Consider the following 15,093-nt stretch of genomic DNA (forward strand, 5'->3'; position numbering starts at 1 on the left):
GTGATGGGTAGTAAGGAGGGCACGTATTGCATGGTGCACTGGTTGTTATATGCAAGTAATGAATCATGGGACTTTACATCAAAAACCAGGGATGTACTGTATGGTGACTAACATAATAAAAAATATTAAAAAAAAAACAAATAATCAAATCAAAAAATGGGCAGAAGATATGAACAGACACTTTTCCAAATGATGACATACAAATGGCTAACAGACACATGAAAAATTTTCAACATCATTAGCCATCAAGGAAATTCAAATCAAAACCACATTGAGTATCACCTTACACCAGTTAGAATGGCAAAAATGGACGAGGAAAGAAACAACAAATGTTGGAGAGGATGTGGAGAAAGGGGATCCCTCTTACACTCTTGGTGGGAATGCAAGCTGGTACAGCCACTGTGGAAAACAGTGTGGAGGTCCCTCAAAAAGTTAAAAATAGAACTACCCTATGACCCAGGAATTGCACTACTGGGTATTTACCCCAAAGATACAGATGTAGTGAAAAGAAGGGCCATATGCACCCCAATGTTCATAGCAGCAATGTCCACAATAGCTAAATCATGGAAGGAGCCGAGATGCCTTTCAACAGATGACTGGATAAAGAAAATGTGGTCCATATATACAGTGGAATATTACTCAGCCATCAGAAAGAATGAATACCCAACATTTGTGGCAACATGGATGGGACTGGAGGACATTATGCTAAGTGAAATAAGTCAAGCAGAGAAAGCCAATTATCATATGGTTTCACTCATTTGTGGGACATAAGGAATAGCAGGGAGGACATTAGGAGAAGGAAGGGAAAGATGAAGGGGGTAATTCAGAGGGGGAGACAAACCATGAAAGACTGTGGAGTCCAGGAAACAAACTGAGGGTTTTAGAGGGGAGGGGTGGGGGACTGGGATAGGCTGGTGATGGGTAGTAAGGAGGGCACGTATTGCCTGGAGCCCTGGGTGTTATACGCAAACAAGGAATATGGAACGCTACATCAAAAGCTAATGATATACTGTATGATGACTTACATATCATAATAAAAAAAATTAAAATCTGATCCAACTATGAGCGTTGCGGAATTGCAGGTCCTGGCACCCTCCATGAACTGGCTGGAGTGTCTTTCCTGCTGTCACCACAGGAGCTGGGGGACTCTGAGCCCATGGTGGTGTATGGGACAGATTTTTGGCAGCAAGTGTCAGAGCTCATCAACCACACAGAGCCCAGCATCCTGAACAATTACCTGGTGCAGAAGATGACCTGGAGCCTGGACCACTGCTGTGAGTCTGCACAAAGAAGCTGCTGGAGGCCCTCCGTGGCACCAAGAAGTCCTGCACTCCGGGGCGGCAGCCTGTGTCTCCAACACGGATGCCGCACTTAGCTTCGCCTTGGGCTCCCGCTTTGTGAGCCGAATTTGATTGGCAAAGCAAGGTAATTGCTAAGGGGATGATCGGTGACCTCTGCACCGCCTTGGGGAGGCCCTGGGGCAGCTCGTTTGGATGGATGAGAAGACCCACCAGGCAGCCAAGGAGAAAGCAGACCCATCTATGATATGATTGGCTTCCTGGACTTCATCCCGGAGCCCAAAGAGCTGGTTGATGTTTATGATGGGCAGGAAGTCTCTGAAGATTCCTTCCAGAATGTGTTGAATTTGCTCAATTTCTGTGCCAAAGTGATGGCTGATCAGCAGCCCAAGCCTCCCATCCAGGACCAGTGGAGCATGAGCCCCAGACAGTGAATGCCTAGCACCTTCCAACCAGAATGAAATCATCTTCCCTGCCAGCATCCTGCCGCCCCCCTTCTACAGCCATAACCACCCCAACGCCCTGAACTTCGGTGGCATCGGCATGGTGATGGGCCATGAGTGGACACCTTTGATGACCCAGGGGGTGAATATGACGAGGAAGGGAAGCTGTGGCAGCCTTCCAGAGTCACACGACCTGCATGGAGGAGCCATCAGTACCACCTGGAGGAGGCTCAGCGCCCCCAGCTGCTGGGGGAGAACATCACCGGCAGCAGGGAGCTCAGGCTGCCTGCGGCACTTGCAGAGCATGGCTGAGCACAGGGAGGAGCAGCGATTGCCCCCGTGGGGCTCGCCCGTCACCAGCTCTATCTTTGTGGGGTTTGGCCAGGTGTGGTGCTCAGTCTGCACACCCGAAAGCTCTCACGAGGGGCTGGTGACCGACCCCTCGTGCTAGGCGCTCTCCCCAAATCCCGTGACTTCCTGCAGCACTTCAGCGGCCCTGTTGGCTCCCCTGTGAACCTAGGACAGCTGTGCGAGGTGTGGCAGACCTGGGGCTGGGGAGGAATGGCTGGCCGTTGCCAGGACCTGGGGTGGCTTGCCCAGCAAGCTTAGCTGTTCCAGGTTTAGAGAAGGCAGATGCCCTCTGGGCAGGGTCCAGCCCCTCCACACCGTTAGTGATGCAAGTCCCAGTCCTCCCTCAAACACCACACTGTGCCTCTGCTTTGGGTGTACCCCTACCTCCAGCAGAGCCCCCACCATTCACGGTCATATCCTTCCAGGTCGCCCTGCCTGCAGGAGGCCTGGGCAGGGGGCACCAGCTCCCACAGGAAGGAGTCTGCCTCCTCTAGTCCTAAGATCATTTGACTGGTGGCTTTGGGGGTTCCTGTCCCTGCCCCACTCTGACCACACAGGGCATGGGTGGTTGCCTCCCCTGCTTCTCCCTGAGGCCCACTCAGTGGACTCAGCCCCTTTCAGCCCCACTCTCAGCAGCTACCCCCACCCCATGCCCCTCACACTGCTGCTCCCAATACCGCTGCCAACCTGCACTGACCAGCTGTGCTCAGCTCTTCGTGGAAGCCCGAGGGCCTCTGCAAGGCCTCCTGCTGCCTCCTAGCGTCCCTGGGCTCAGAGGCGAAGTGTGTGTGGCGTGTATGCACGGGGTGCTGGTTCTTCCTGTCTGGGGGCACAAGTCTTAGGGGCTGGCTGATGCTCCCTGGCCCAAGCAGAAAAGCAGACAGAGCAGGGAGAGGCAAGGATAGAGTTTATTTTTACAGGGAGGAGGGAGGAGAGGGAAGGGTCTTGGTTCCATAGGTCCCTGTGCCAATAAATAGGCACAAATCTGTCAAAAAATAAAAAATAAGATCCAACTATGTGCTGTGTTAAGAGACCCACTGAAGATTTAAAGACACACGTAGACACTCCATGCAAGTGGGAACGAAGAGAGAGAAAGGGTGGCTGTATTTTTACCAGATAAAGTAGATTTTAAATTCAAAAACTGTCATACAGACAAAGAAGCTGACTACATAGTAATAGGGTCAGTCTACCGGGCGGATATTACAATGACGGGCATCTATGCATTCAGCACCAGAGGGCCCAGAGGGCTTAAATCTATAGAGCAAACACTGATCTGAACGGAGAAATACACAGCAACAGAGCATTAGTGACTCCAGCAGCCCACTTTCAATTACGGAGAGAACACCCAGACAGAACAGCAGTAAGGACACAGCAAACGTGAACAACACTACAGACCAAGTGGAGCCAACATTGATCACATTGCCCACTGACCAGATACACACTTCTCCACTGTACATAGAACATTCTCCATGACGGATCCCAGATTATATCACAAAACAAGCATTAAACATTTCGGAGGATTGAAACCCTACCAGGTATCTTTTCTGACCACAGTGGAATAAAAGAAGCAATCAGTAACAAAAAAGCTGGGAAATTCACAAATAGGAGGAAATTAAACCACTCTTGGAAAAAAATTCAAACAAAAGAGAATTTTTTAAAATACCATGAGAAATGAAAATGAAAACGCTGGGGATGGGCTAGATGGCTGAGGGGGATTAAGGAGGGCACTTGTGATGAACACTGGTTGTTGTATTTACGTGACAAATCGCTGAATTCTACTCCTGAAACCAATATTGCACTGTATGTTAACTTGCTAGAATTTAAATAAAAATTTAAAACGAAAGAAAATGAAAACACAACATATCAAAATTTATAGGATGCCACAGGAGCGCCTGGGTGGCTCAGTCAGTTAAGCATCTGCCTTCAGCTCAGGTCATGATCCCAGGGTCCTGGGATGGAGCCCATGTCAGGCTCCCTGCTCAGGAGGGAAGCTACTGCTCCCTCTCCCTCGGCCTGCCACTCCCCCTGCTTGCGCGCACGCTCTCTCGCTCTCTCATAAATAAATCTTAAAAAAAAAAAAATTGGAATGCAGCAAAAGCAGTACTAAGAAGCGAGTGCATAGTGATAAGCATCTACAGTAAAAAAGAGAAAGAAATCAGTAAATAACCTAACTTTACACCTCAAGGAACTATAAAAATTACAACAAACTAAATTCAAATTTAGCAGGAGAAAGAAAATAAAGATGAGAGCAGATATAATCAAAACAGAAGAGAAAGCCCAGCAATGAGTGGGTTTTTTGAAAAGAGAAATAAGCAAACTCAGAAATTAAAGTGAGGACATTACAACTGATGTCACAGAAATAAAAAGGATTACAAGAAAATAGAAGGAACAATTTTTTGCCAAAAAAATTGGATAACCTAGAAGAAATCAGTAATTTCCTAGAGACCTACAAAGACTGACTCCAAAAGAAAATTTAAACATATCTATAACCAGCAAGAGGATTAAATCAGTAATCAAAGATCTAAAAATGAAAAACCCAGAACAAGATGGCACAATTGCTGAATTCCTCCAATCATTTAAAAAATTATTATCGGGGGAGCTGAAAAAAGATGGCGGAGAAGTAGGGGACCCTATTTCAACCGGTCCCCTGAATTTACCTGGGTATCTACCAAGCCATTCTGAACAGCCACGAAATCAGCCTGAGATGTAAGAATATATACCTGGATCTCTACAAACAGAACATCTCTGATGGTCCCGAGGTATGAAGGGGGGAGCTGTGATTCTGCACACAGATATGGGAAGAGAAATAGAAGGGGGAGGGAGCTGCCATAAGCTGGCACTGGGAAGGTGATATAACACCGGAGCCAACAGCGTCCCACCCTGGGGACCCAGCACAGACTCACAGACCGGGAGCAGCGGGGAAGGGACTTTAGTGCAGCCCCCACACAGGATCCAGGAGCTGCGGGCGCATGCACGCTCACCGGGGGCAGCTTGCGGTTTTAGGAGCACCAAGGGCAGAGACATGCCCAGCCCTGGGTTCCACCGCTAGGAGTGTTGCTGTGGGGCGCACGACAGGAGACGCTGTGGTGTTTAGCAGCACAGGCAGACAGAAACGGAGACAGTGTGGCCTGGAGAGCTCAGTGAAGAGCAGACTGCGATCTCTCTGTTCTGAGACAGAGGTTTGGATGCGGTCACTTCTGCTCTCACTCTCAGAAGAGATGTGGAAAGCCGCCAGAGAACAAAAGAATTTAAAAAAAAACGCAATTAAAAAAAAAAAAAAAACGGTTTTCACTGAGCCCCCTGACAGGAGGCAGGGCAACTCTGCCCAAACAGGGTCGCCTGAGTAACAGCGCGGCAGGCCCTCCCCCAGAGGGCAGGTTGGAAGAACTAGAGGAGGACATAGGTCCCTATAAAACAGGTGAATCTTGCTTGGATTGTGGTTAATACTTTGGACTCTGTACATTCCCTCAACCACCCCTCAACAGGATGACCAAGAGGAGGAGCCCCCAACAAAGGAAAGAATCAGAGACTGTGGCTCCTGCCACAGAACTAATGGATATGGATATAACCAAGATGTCAGAAATAGACTTCAGAGTAACAATTATGAAGTCGTTACCTAGGCTTGAGAAAAACATCAGTGACAATATAGATCTCATTTCTGCCCTTAGAGATTCTAATCAGGCTGAACTTAAAAATACTATGAATGAAATGCAGTCTAAACTGGATACTCTGACTGCCAGGGTAAACGAGGCAGAAGAACGGATTCGTGAGCTAGAAGATAAGATGATAGAAAAGAAAGAAACTGAGGTGGCATGGGAAAAACAGATTAAAGCCCAAGGAATCAGACTGAGAGAGATTAATGACACCATGAAATGCTCTAATGTCAGAATTATAGGGATCCCTGAGGGGGGAGAGAGAGAGAGAAAGGTCTAGAAGGTATGTTTGAGCAAATCATAGCTGAGAACTTGCCTAATCTGGGGAAGGAAACAAGCAATCATGTCCAAGAGGCAGAGAGGACCCCTCCCAAGATCAATGAGAACAGACCAACACCACGACATGTAACAGTACAATTCACCAAACTTAGATCCGAGGAAACAATCTTGAAAGCGGCAAAGGGGAAGAGATTTCTTACGTGCACAGGGAGGAACATCAGAATAATGTCAGACCTGTCCACAGAGACCTGGCAAGCCAGAAAGGGCTGGCAGGACATAGTCAGAGCACTAAGTGAGAAGAACATGCAGCCAAGGATACTTAATCCAGCAAGGCTGTCCTTCAGAATGGATGGAGAGACAAGGAGCTTCCAAGACCAGCAGATACTGAAAGAATAGGTGACCACCAAGCCAGCCTTACAAGAAATATTAAGGGGGGGTCTATAAAAGTAAAAAGACCCCAAGAGTGATACAGAACAGAAATTTAGAGACAATCTATAGAAACAAGGACTTCACAGGCAACATGATGGCAATAAAATTATATCTTTCAATAACCACTCTCAACGTGAATGGCCTAAATGCTCCCATGAAACACCACAGGGTTGCAGATTGGATAAAAAGACATGAACCATCCATACGCTATCTACAAGAGACTCATTTTGAACCTAAAGATACATCCAGACTGAAAATGAAGGGATGGAGAACCATTTTTCATGCCAACGGACCTCAAAAGAAAGCTGGGGTAGCAATTCTCATATCAGAGAGATTAGATTTTAAACTAAAAACTGTAGTTAAAGATACAGAAGGACACTATATCATTCTTAAGTGGTATATCCAGCAAGAGGATCTAACAATTGTAAATATCTATGCCCCCAACATGGGAGCGGCCAACTACATATGGCAATTTGTTAACCAAAATAAAGAGACATATAGATAATAATACATTAATAGTAGGAGACCTCAACACTCCACTCTCAGCAATAGACAGATCATCGAAGCAGGAAATCAACAACAACAACAAAAAAAAAAAAAAAAAAAAACAAGAGCTTTGAATGATATACTGGACCAGATGGACCTCATAGATATATACAGAATGTTCCACCCTAAAACAACAGAATACTCATTCTTCTCGAATGCACATGAATTTTCTCCAGAATAGACCATATACGGGGTCATAAATCAGGTCTCAACCGATACCAAAAGACAGATTATTCCCTGCATATTCTCAGACCACAATGCTTTGAACCTGGAATTCAATCACAAGAAAAAATTTGGAAAGAATTCAAACACTTGGAAACTAAGGACCATCCTGCTTAAGAATGTTGGGGTCTCATGGAACTTTACATCAAAAACAAGGGATGTACTGTATGGTGACTAACATAACAAAAAATATTATTAAATTAAAAAAAAAGAATGTTGGGGTCAACCAGGAAATTAAAGAACTTAAGTAATTTATGGAAGCCAATGAGAATGAAAACACATCGGTCCAAAACCTTTGGGTACCACAAAGGCAGTCCTAAGGGGGAAATACATAGCCATCCAAGCCTCACTCAAAAAAATAGAAAAATCCTGAATACACATGCTAACTTTACACCTTAAAGATTTGGAGAAAGAACAATAAATAAAGTCTAAGCCAAGCAGGAGAAGAGAAATAAGCAGGATTAGAGATCAATGAATTAGAAACCAGAAATACAGTAGAGCAGGTCAACGAAACTGGAAGCTGGTTCTTTGAAAGCATTAATAAGATCGATAAACCACTGGCCAGACTTATCCAAAAGAAAAGAGAAAGGAGGGTTTCAGAGGGGAGTGGGGTGGGGGATTGGGCTAGCCCAGTGATGGGTATTAAGGAAGGCACGTATTGCATGGAGCACTGGGTGTTATACGCAAATAATGAATCATGGAACACTACATCCAAAACTAATGATGTCCTGTATGGTGACTAACATAATAAAAAATTTTAAAAAGAGAGAAAGGACACAAATTAATAAAATTATGAATGAAAGGGGAGAGATCACGACTAACACCAAGGAAATGGAAACAATTATTAGAAATTATTATCAACAACTATATGCCAATAAATTAAGCAACCTGGAAGAAATGGATGCCTTCCTGGAAACCTATAAACTACCAAGACTGAAACAGGAAGAAACTGAAAACCTGAATAGACCAATAACCAGTAACAAAACTGAAGCAGTGATCAAAAACCTCCCGTAACTGGGGCACTTGGGTGGCTCATTTGTTAAGCGTCTGCTGTCGGCTCAGGGCATGATCCTGGCATTCTGGGATCAAGCCCCACATCAGGTTCTTCTGCTGGAAGCCTGCTTCTTCCTCTCCTGCTCCCCCTGCTTGTGTTCCCTCTCTTGCTGTCTGTCTGTCAAATAAATAAAAAATCTTAAAAAAAAAAAAATGCTTCCCCAAATCTGTTCTTTGAAATACTAGTCATTTGTTCAACAATTAAAAAAAAAAAAAAACACCTCCCAAAAAACAAGTGTCCAGGGCCTGATGGATTCCCTGGGAAATTCTACCAAGCATTCAAAGAAGAAATAATACCTATTCTCCTGAAGCTGTTTCAAAAAATAGAAGCAGAAGGAAAACTACCAAACTCATTCTGTGAGGCCAGTATTACCTTGATCCCCAAACCAGGCAAAGAGCCCATCAAAAAGGAGAATAACAGACCGATATCCCTGATGAATATGGACACCAAAATTCTCAACACAATCCTAGCCAATAGGATCCAACAGTAGAGTAAAATGATTATCCATCGGGACCAGGTGGGATTTATTCCTGGGATGCAAGGGTGGTTCAACATTCGCAAATCAATCCTTATGATAGAACACATTAACAAAAGAAGGAACAAGAACCATATGATCCTCTCAACTGATGCAGAAAAATCATTTGACAAAGTACAGCATCCTTTCCTGATGAAAACTCTTTAGAGGGTAGGATAAAGGGAACATCCCAAATTTCATAAGAACCATCTATGAAAAGCCCACAGCCAATAAAATTCTCAATGCAGAAAAATGGAGAGCTTTTCCCTTAAGATCAAGAACAGGACAAGGATGCCCAATCTCACCACTGTTGTTCAACATAGTACTAGAAGTCCTAACATCAGCAATCAGACAACAAAAAGAAATAAAAGGTATTCAGATTGGCAAGGAAGAAGTCAAACTCTCTCTTTGCAGATGACAGGATACTTTCTATGGAAAATCCAGAAGACTCCACCCCCAAATTACTAGAACTCATACAACAATTCAGTAATGTGGCAGGATACAGAAATCAATGCACAGACAAGTGTTGCTTTTCTATACACTAACAATGTAAGTGTAGAAAGAGAAATTAGGGAATCGATTCCATTTATAATAGCAGCAAAACCCACAAGATACCTTGTAATAAACCTAACCAAAGAGATGAAAGAAATTGTAGAAGACACAGAGATGGAAAAACAGTCCATGCTCATGGATTGGAAGAATAAACATTGTGAAAATGTCTGTGCTACCCAGAGCAATCTATACTTTCAACGCCATCCTGATCAAAATACCAATAGCATTTTTAAAAGAGCTGGAAAAACAATCCTAAAATTTGTACGGAACCAGAAAAGACACAGTTTCACCAAGGAAATGTTGAAAAAGAAAAACAAAGCTGGGGACATCATGTTCCCTGATTTCAAGCTGTACTACAAAGCTGTGATCACAAAGACAGCATGGTACTGGCACAAAAACAGACACACAGATCAATGGAACAGAATAGAGAGCCCATTATGGACCTCAAATCTATGGTCACCTAATCTTTGACAAAACAGGAAAAAACGTCCAGTGGAAAAAAGACAGTCTCTTCAATAAATGGTGCTGGGAAAATTGGACAGCTACATGCAAAAGAATGAAACTCGACCACTCTCTCACACCATACACAAAGATAAACTCTAAATGGATGGAAGACCTCAATGTGAGACAGGAACCCATCAAAATCCTAGAGGAGAACATAAACAGTAACCTCTTCAACACTGGCCACAGCAACTTCTTTCAAGACACATCCCCAAAGGCAAGGGAAACAAAAGCTAAAATGAACTTTTGGGACTCCATCAAGATAAAAAGCTTCTGCACAGCAAAGGAAACAGTCAACAAAACAAAGAGGCAGCCCACGGAATGGGAGAAGATATTTGCAAATGACACTACAGATAAAGGGCAAGTATCAAGATATATAAGGAACTTCTCAAATTCAACACCCAAAAAACAAATAACCCAGTTAAAAAATGGGCGGAAGATATGAACAGACACTTTTCCAATGAAGACATACAAATGGGTAACAGACACATGAAAAAATGTTAATCATTAGCCATCAGGGAAATTCAAATCAAAACGGAAGTGCAGGCAGCACGTTTGTAAAGTCCAGGGCTTCCTATTTAGCAATAATTGCTATGTAGTAATAATAAGCAATATAACTGCTGATCAACTCAGATTTTATAAAAACAAGTATCTAGATTATTTACATGTTCTTCCTTATCATAATATATATCATTCGAGATGAGCTAAAAGTACTGCAGTCAGGCTCAGTTTTGTAAAATTTAGCCAATTAAAAAAAAGTCAAAAACCACATTGAGATACCACCTTACACGTTAGAATGGCAAAAACTAACAAGGCAGGAAACAACAAGTGTTGGTGAGGATGTGGAGAAAGGGAATCCCTCTTACACTGCTGGTGGGAATGCAAGTTGGTACAGCCACTTTGGAAAATAGTATGGAGGTCACTCAAAAAGTTAAAAATAGAGCTACCCTATGACCCAACAATTGCACTACCAGGTATTTACCGCAAAGATACAGATGTAGTAAAAAGAAGGGGCACCTGTATCCCAATGTTCATAGCAGCCATGTCCACAATAGCCAAACTGTGGAAGGAGCCGAGATGCCCTTCAACAGACAAATGGATAAAGAAGATTTGGTCCATACATACAATGGAATATTCCTCAGCCATCAGAAAGCACGATTACCCAACATTTGCATCGACATGGATGGAACTGGAGGGGATTTTGCTAAGTGACATAGTCGAGCAGAGAAAGACAATTATCATATGGTTTCAGTTATTTGTGGAACATAAGAAATAACTGGGAGAACATTAGGAGAAGGAAGAGGAAAATGAAGGGGGGGAAGCAGAGGGGGGAGAGGAGCCATGAGAGACTATGGACTCCGGGAAACAAACCAAGGGGTTCAGAGGGGAGGGGGGTGGGGAAATGGGATAGGCTGGTGATGGGTAGTAAGGAGGGCACGTATTGCGTGGAGCACTGGGTGTTATACGCAAACAATGAATCATGGAACTTTACATCAAAAACCAGGGATGTACTGTATGGTGACTAACATAATATAATAAAAAAAATTTAAAAAAGCTAATGATGTACTGTATGGTGAGTAATATAACAATAAAATAAAAAATAAATAAAATGTCTTCAGATATTCTATTTATTATAGAAGATATCCCCAGTGACCGAAGAATTCTAGTTGTTAATACTTCCAGCGATTCTAACCGGTTGAGAAGTCAGTTCCTGGAGAGCTTTTCAAAGTGGTCTCCCACTCACCTCAGTCCACACGAAAAAGTAAACACTACTCAGAACAGCCGATCAAGAGGGCACTTCCTGTGAGGAGCGCTGGGTGTTGAATGTAACTGATCACTGAATTCTAGTCCCGAAACCAGTGTCACACTGTATGTTAACCAAAATTTTAAAAAATCATCAAGCTGTACACCTTCACTATACAGAATTGTATGAGTCAATTCGCCTCAGTAAAGCTAGTAAAACCCTTCTATCATTAAACCATGCGACGGCTTCACATCTGAGTTCTTGAGTTCCCACACTTGTCTGACTCTTGATTCGCATTTATAAAATCCAGAACCGACTAAAGTGGTTGCCTGAGCTCGAAAGCAACCATAGCGCATTCAGGTGGCCCATTAAAATAGAGACTCGTCTGAGCCCGTATGAGTGGAAAAGAAGGTTCTGTGACATACAGGAGAAAGACGGACTCATTCCGTTAAAGGTGTGAAGTCTTCCAAAGGCAACGATCCTAACCGTTCCTGTAGGATTCAGACGCCGCTGTCAGAAAACAAATGATATTGAGGGAAAACATCTGAGTTACTAAACTTTCCTGCTCTTTGGGAAAACTGGGTCCATGTTAGGGGACTGTTGTGTAGACAAGACAGGAAACAGCGTAGGAAGTAGCTTGTGACCATCGGCTTTGGACTCCCCCAGTACGGGTCTGCTCTTCCCCTCTGCTCAATGACAGTTAGTGGTGCTGGGGTTTAGGACAGACCCTCGAGCTCTGAGAACCTGTGCTCTCATCAGTGACGTGGGAATGGCTGCGGAACCTGGGGTCAGAGGCTGAATCCTTGAGCGGACGAAGATTCCATCCTCTGCGTCCTGAAAGCTCTGACTGTGTCACAACCGTCCACTCAGGAGCGCAGTCGCACCTGGGGAGCGCCACCTCTCTGTGCAGCTGCTTCCTCACGAAAAGCCAAGTTTGCGTTAACACAGAACTCCACTCGGAAGCCTCACGCGGATATGCCAAGTGGATTTCACGTCAGTTATGGGTCACGATGGCTAGAGCAAAGCTCTCGTGAAGCGGTGGGAGGAATTATCTTTATGATAAGTGTTGTTTCCTTGTTTTGATCACCTACCGCTGCAGGGATTCAAGGGAAGAACAAGGACACGTAAAACGGGAACAGCAGACTGGCTGTGTTCCAACACTCACACGGTTTTGTGGGACTTGGAAGCGAACCAGAGTTCATCTTACTAGAATTTTCTCTCTCCACCTGTTGCATCAAGTTAAACAAAGATAGAGGGGCCCTTTTCTATTCTATTTCTATGTATTCTATTTATTTCTATTCTATTTATTTAAAATATGAGCAATACCTCCAGTTTCGACACTGGACAGCTCAGCAGACAGAGCATCAGTTAGGAAGCATTGCCCCCAAACGCACTGGAGACCACCTCGACCTACAGACATCGTGACCCCCCCGACCCAGCAGCGGCAGAGTCGACCCGCGTCCACAGAGTACGCACCAGGAAGCATCATACGTTAGGTCCCAAAACACGTCTTAACAGATTTACGAAGATTTACGAAGACTGACATCGTATCAGGTATCTTTTCTGACCACAAGGACATGAAACTGGTAATTAGTAACAGCAGGAAAACAGGAAAATTCACAAATATGCGTGGATTCAACAACGCACACCTGCACAACCCGTGGGGGCAAAGAAGAAATCAAAGGGAAACCAAGAAATATTTCGAGACAAGCATAAGTGGAAACAACACACTAAACGTACGGAATTCAGCAAAACCAGTGTAAGAGGAATGTTGATAGCGATAAACGCTTACCTTAAGAAAAAAGAAAGATCTCGGCGCCTGGCTGGCTCAGTCCGTGGAGCATAACGCTTGATCTCCGGGTTGTAAGTTCAAGCCCCATGTTGGGTGTATTGATTACTTAAAATCTTAAAAAAAAAAAAAAAAAAAAAAAAAAGGAACCAAAGGGGCAATGGAGCACTGGGTGTTATACGCAAACAATGAATCATGGAACACTACATCAACAACTAATGAGGTACTGTATGGTGACTAACATAATAATTAAAAAAGGAGGAGAAGGAGGAGAGGGAGAAGAGGAAGACGAAGAAACAATGGTCTCAATAAACCACCTCAGCTTATACCTCAAGGAACTAAAAACAGAACTAACTCAGCCCAAAGTACTTAGAGGGAAGGAAATAACAAATGTCAGAGCAGAAATAATGAAACAGAAACCAGAAAAACAATAGAAACAGTTGCTGCAACCCAGAGCTGGCTTCTGGAAAAGACTCTCGTCTTGCTACTCACCAGTGGCAGGAACGTGAGGGGGGACAACCTTCGTGCTCAGGCAGCCAGCTGCGTCTCCCACTCCTCGCCCGTCCTCGCCCCTTTCCTTCCTGCAGTCAGCTGAATTCACTTCCCTAGAAAGAACCAGAGACTTGTTTTCACTTCCCACAATGCACGTTCCTCCTCCTCCTGGAAGCCCCTCCCCCCATCACCTCCCAGGACTCACACCTTCGCAGGCTCCAGCCCGCCCGAGGGCACCTGCTCGCAGACAGCTGATGGCCATTCTCCATCAGCACGTCCCTGTTTGTTTCTTCACTCCTGTATCCTCGCCCTTCCCCCCACACTGAGCGGGGGTGAGGCATTGACTCCTGATCCACTGAGAGATACTGGAGCCCGAGTGTCTGGACACAGGGAGAAGCAGCACGTCCTGCTGTCCCTCGTCACCTCCAACAGCAGCAGCAGGAAATGCAGCAAGTTTATGCTGGTCTCTCCTTTGAATTATAATGACCTGCAGTTCCCCCTGCTCTCCAGGGTGCTGGGTTTACTGTAGCCCCGGTGAATCCCATAGAACCTTCCTCACCGGCCAAAGGTCTGACGTGAATCTTGTGCCCAGTAAGGGCTCCTGTGACCCCTCTGGAAACCCCACTGCGCTCCCTGCGCACACGTCCACCCAGCTGGGGCACAGAGGCGATGCTCAGAGTGAGGCAGGGCTGGCATGCGTCCTGCCAATGCATGCTGGCGACAGCCACATCCCCAGGTTCCCGCTCTCCTGGGCTTTGCCCCGAACGGAAGGAAGCACTCACCTGGCCCGTCTTTGCTCCAGAGCTCTGTGCAGGGGAGTGTTGGGACGAGCCATAGTTACAGGGACGGGGTTCCTGGACTCCATCTCCCCACAGAGGTGCCCTTACCCTGTCAGCTGGAGTCTTGGTGACCCCCTGCATGGAGAGCCTGGGCATTGCCCGTGAGGAGCTAATTTCATCCCTCGTGCAAATCACCATCATTCTCTTTAGATGATTAAGGACAATTGCTGGCAATTAACAAGAAGATCGGGGGTAGCCAAGCAGCTGGCAGAAAAAAGTTTCCTACCTTCCCTGTGGAAAAAACACGGTTCAGCATCCAAGCTGTAATCCGGCGTGAAAGGGACACCCAAAGGCACATCAAGGACTCGTTGGGGAACGTGATCAAGAAGATGAGACCACTCCCCCTGCTCGTGGTCTCCCTCTAGCTCTTGCTCTCTGTCTCTCAAA

General features: G+C 45.1%; 1 long non-coding RNA gene and 1 pseudogene across 1 annotated transcript; one reads left to right on the forward strand and one right to left on the reverse strand.

The window, feature by feature from the left end:
- Positions 1-993: 993 nt before the first annotated feature.
- Positions 994-3,932, forward strand: LOC103680250 (annotated as a pseudogene).
- A 7,509-nt stretch (positions 3,933-11,441) lies between these two features.
- On the reverse strand, positions 11,442-15,093 carry LOC103680251. The gene is made up of 3 exons (XR_573083.2): positions 14,075-15,093; positions 13,868-13,980; positions 11,442-13,491 (listed from the first exon to the last, which is right to left on the reverse strand). It is a non-coding gene; the product is annotated as an uncharacterized LOC103680251 (long non-coding RNA).

Source organism: Ursus maritimus, unplaced genomic scaffold, assembly GCF_017311325.1.
Source record: "Ursus maritimus isolate PB19 unplaced genomic scaffold, ASM1731132v1 scaffold_19, whole genome shotgun sequence".
Lineage (NCBI taxonomy): Eukaryota > Metazoa > Chordata > Mammalia > Carnivora > Ursidae > Ursus > Ursus maritimus.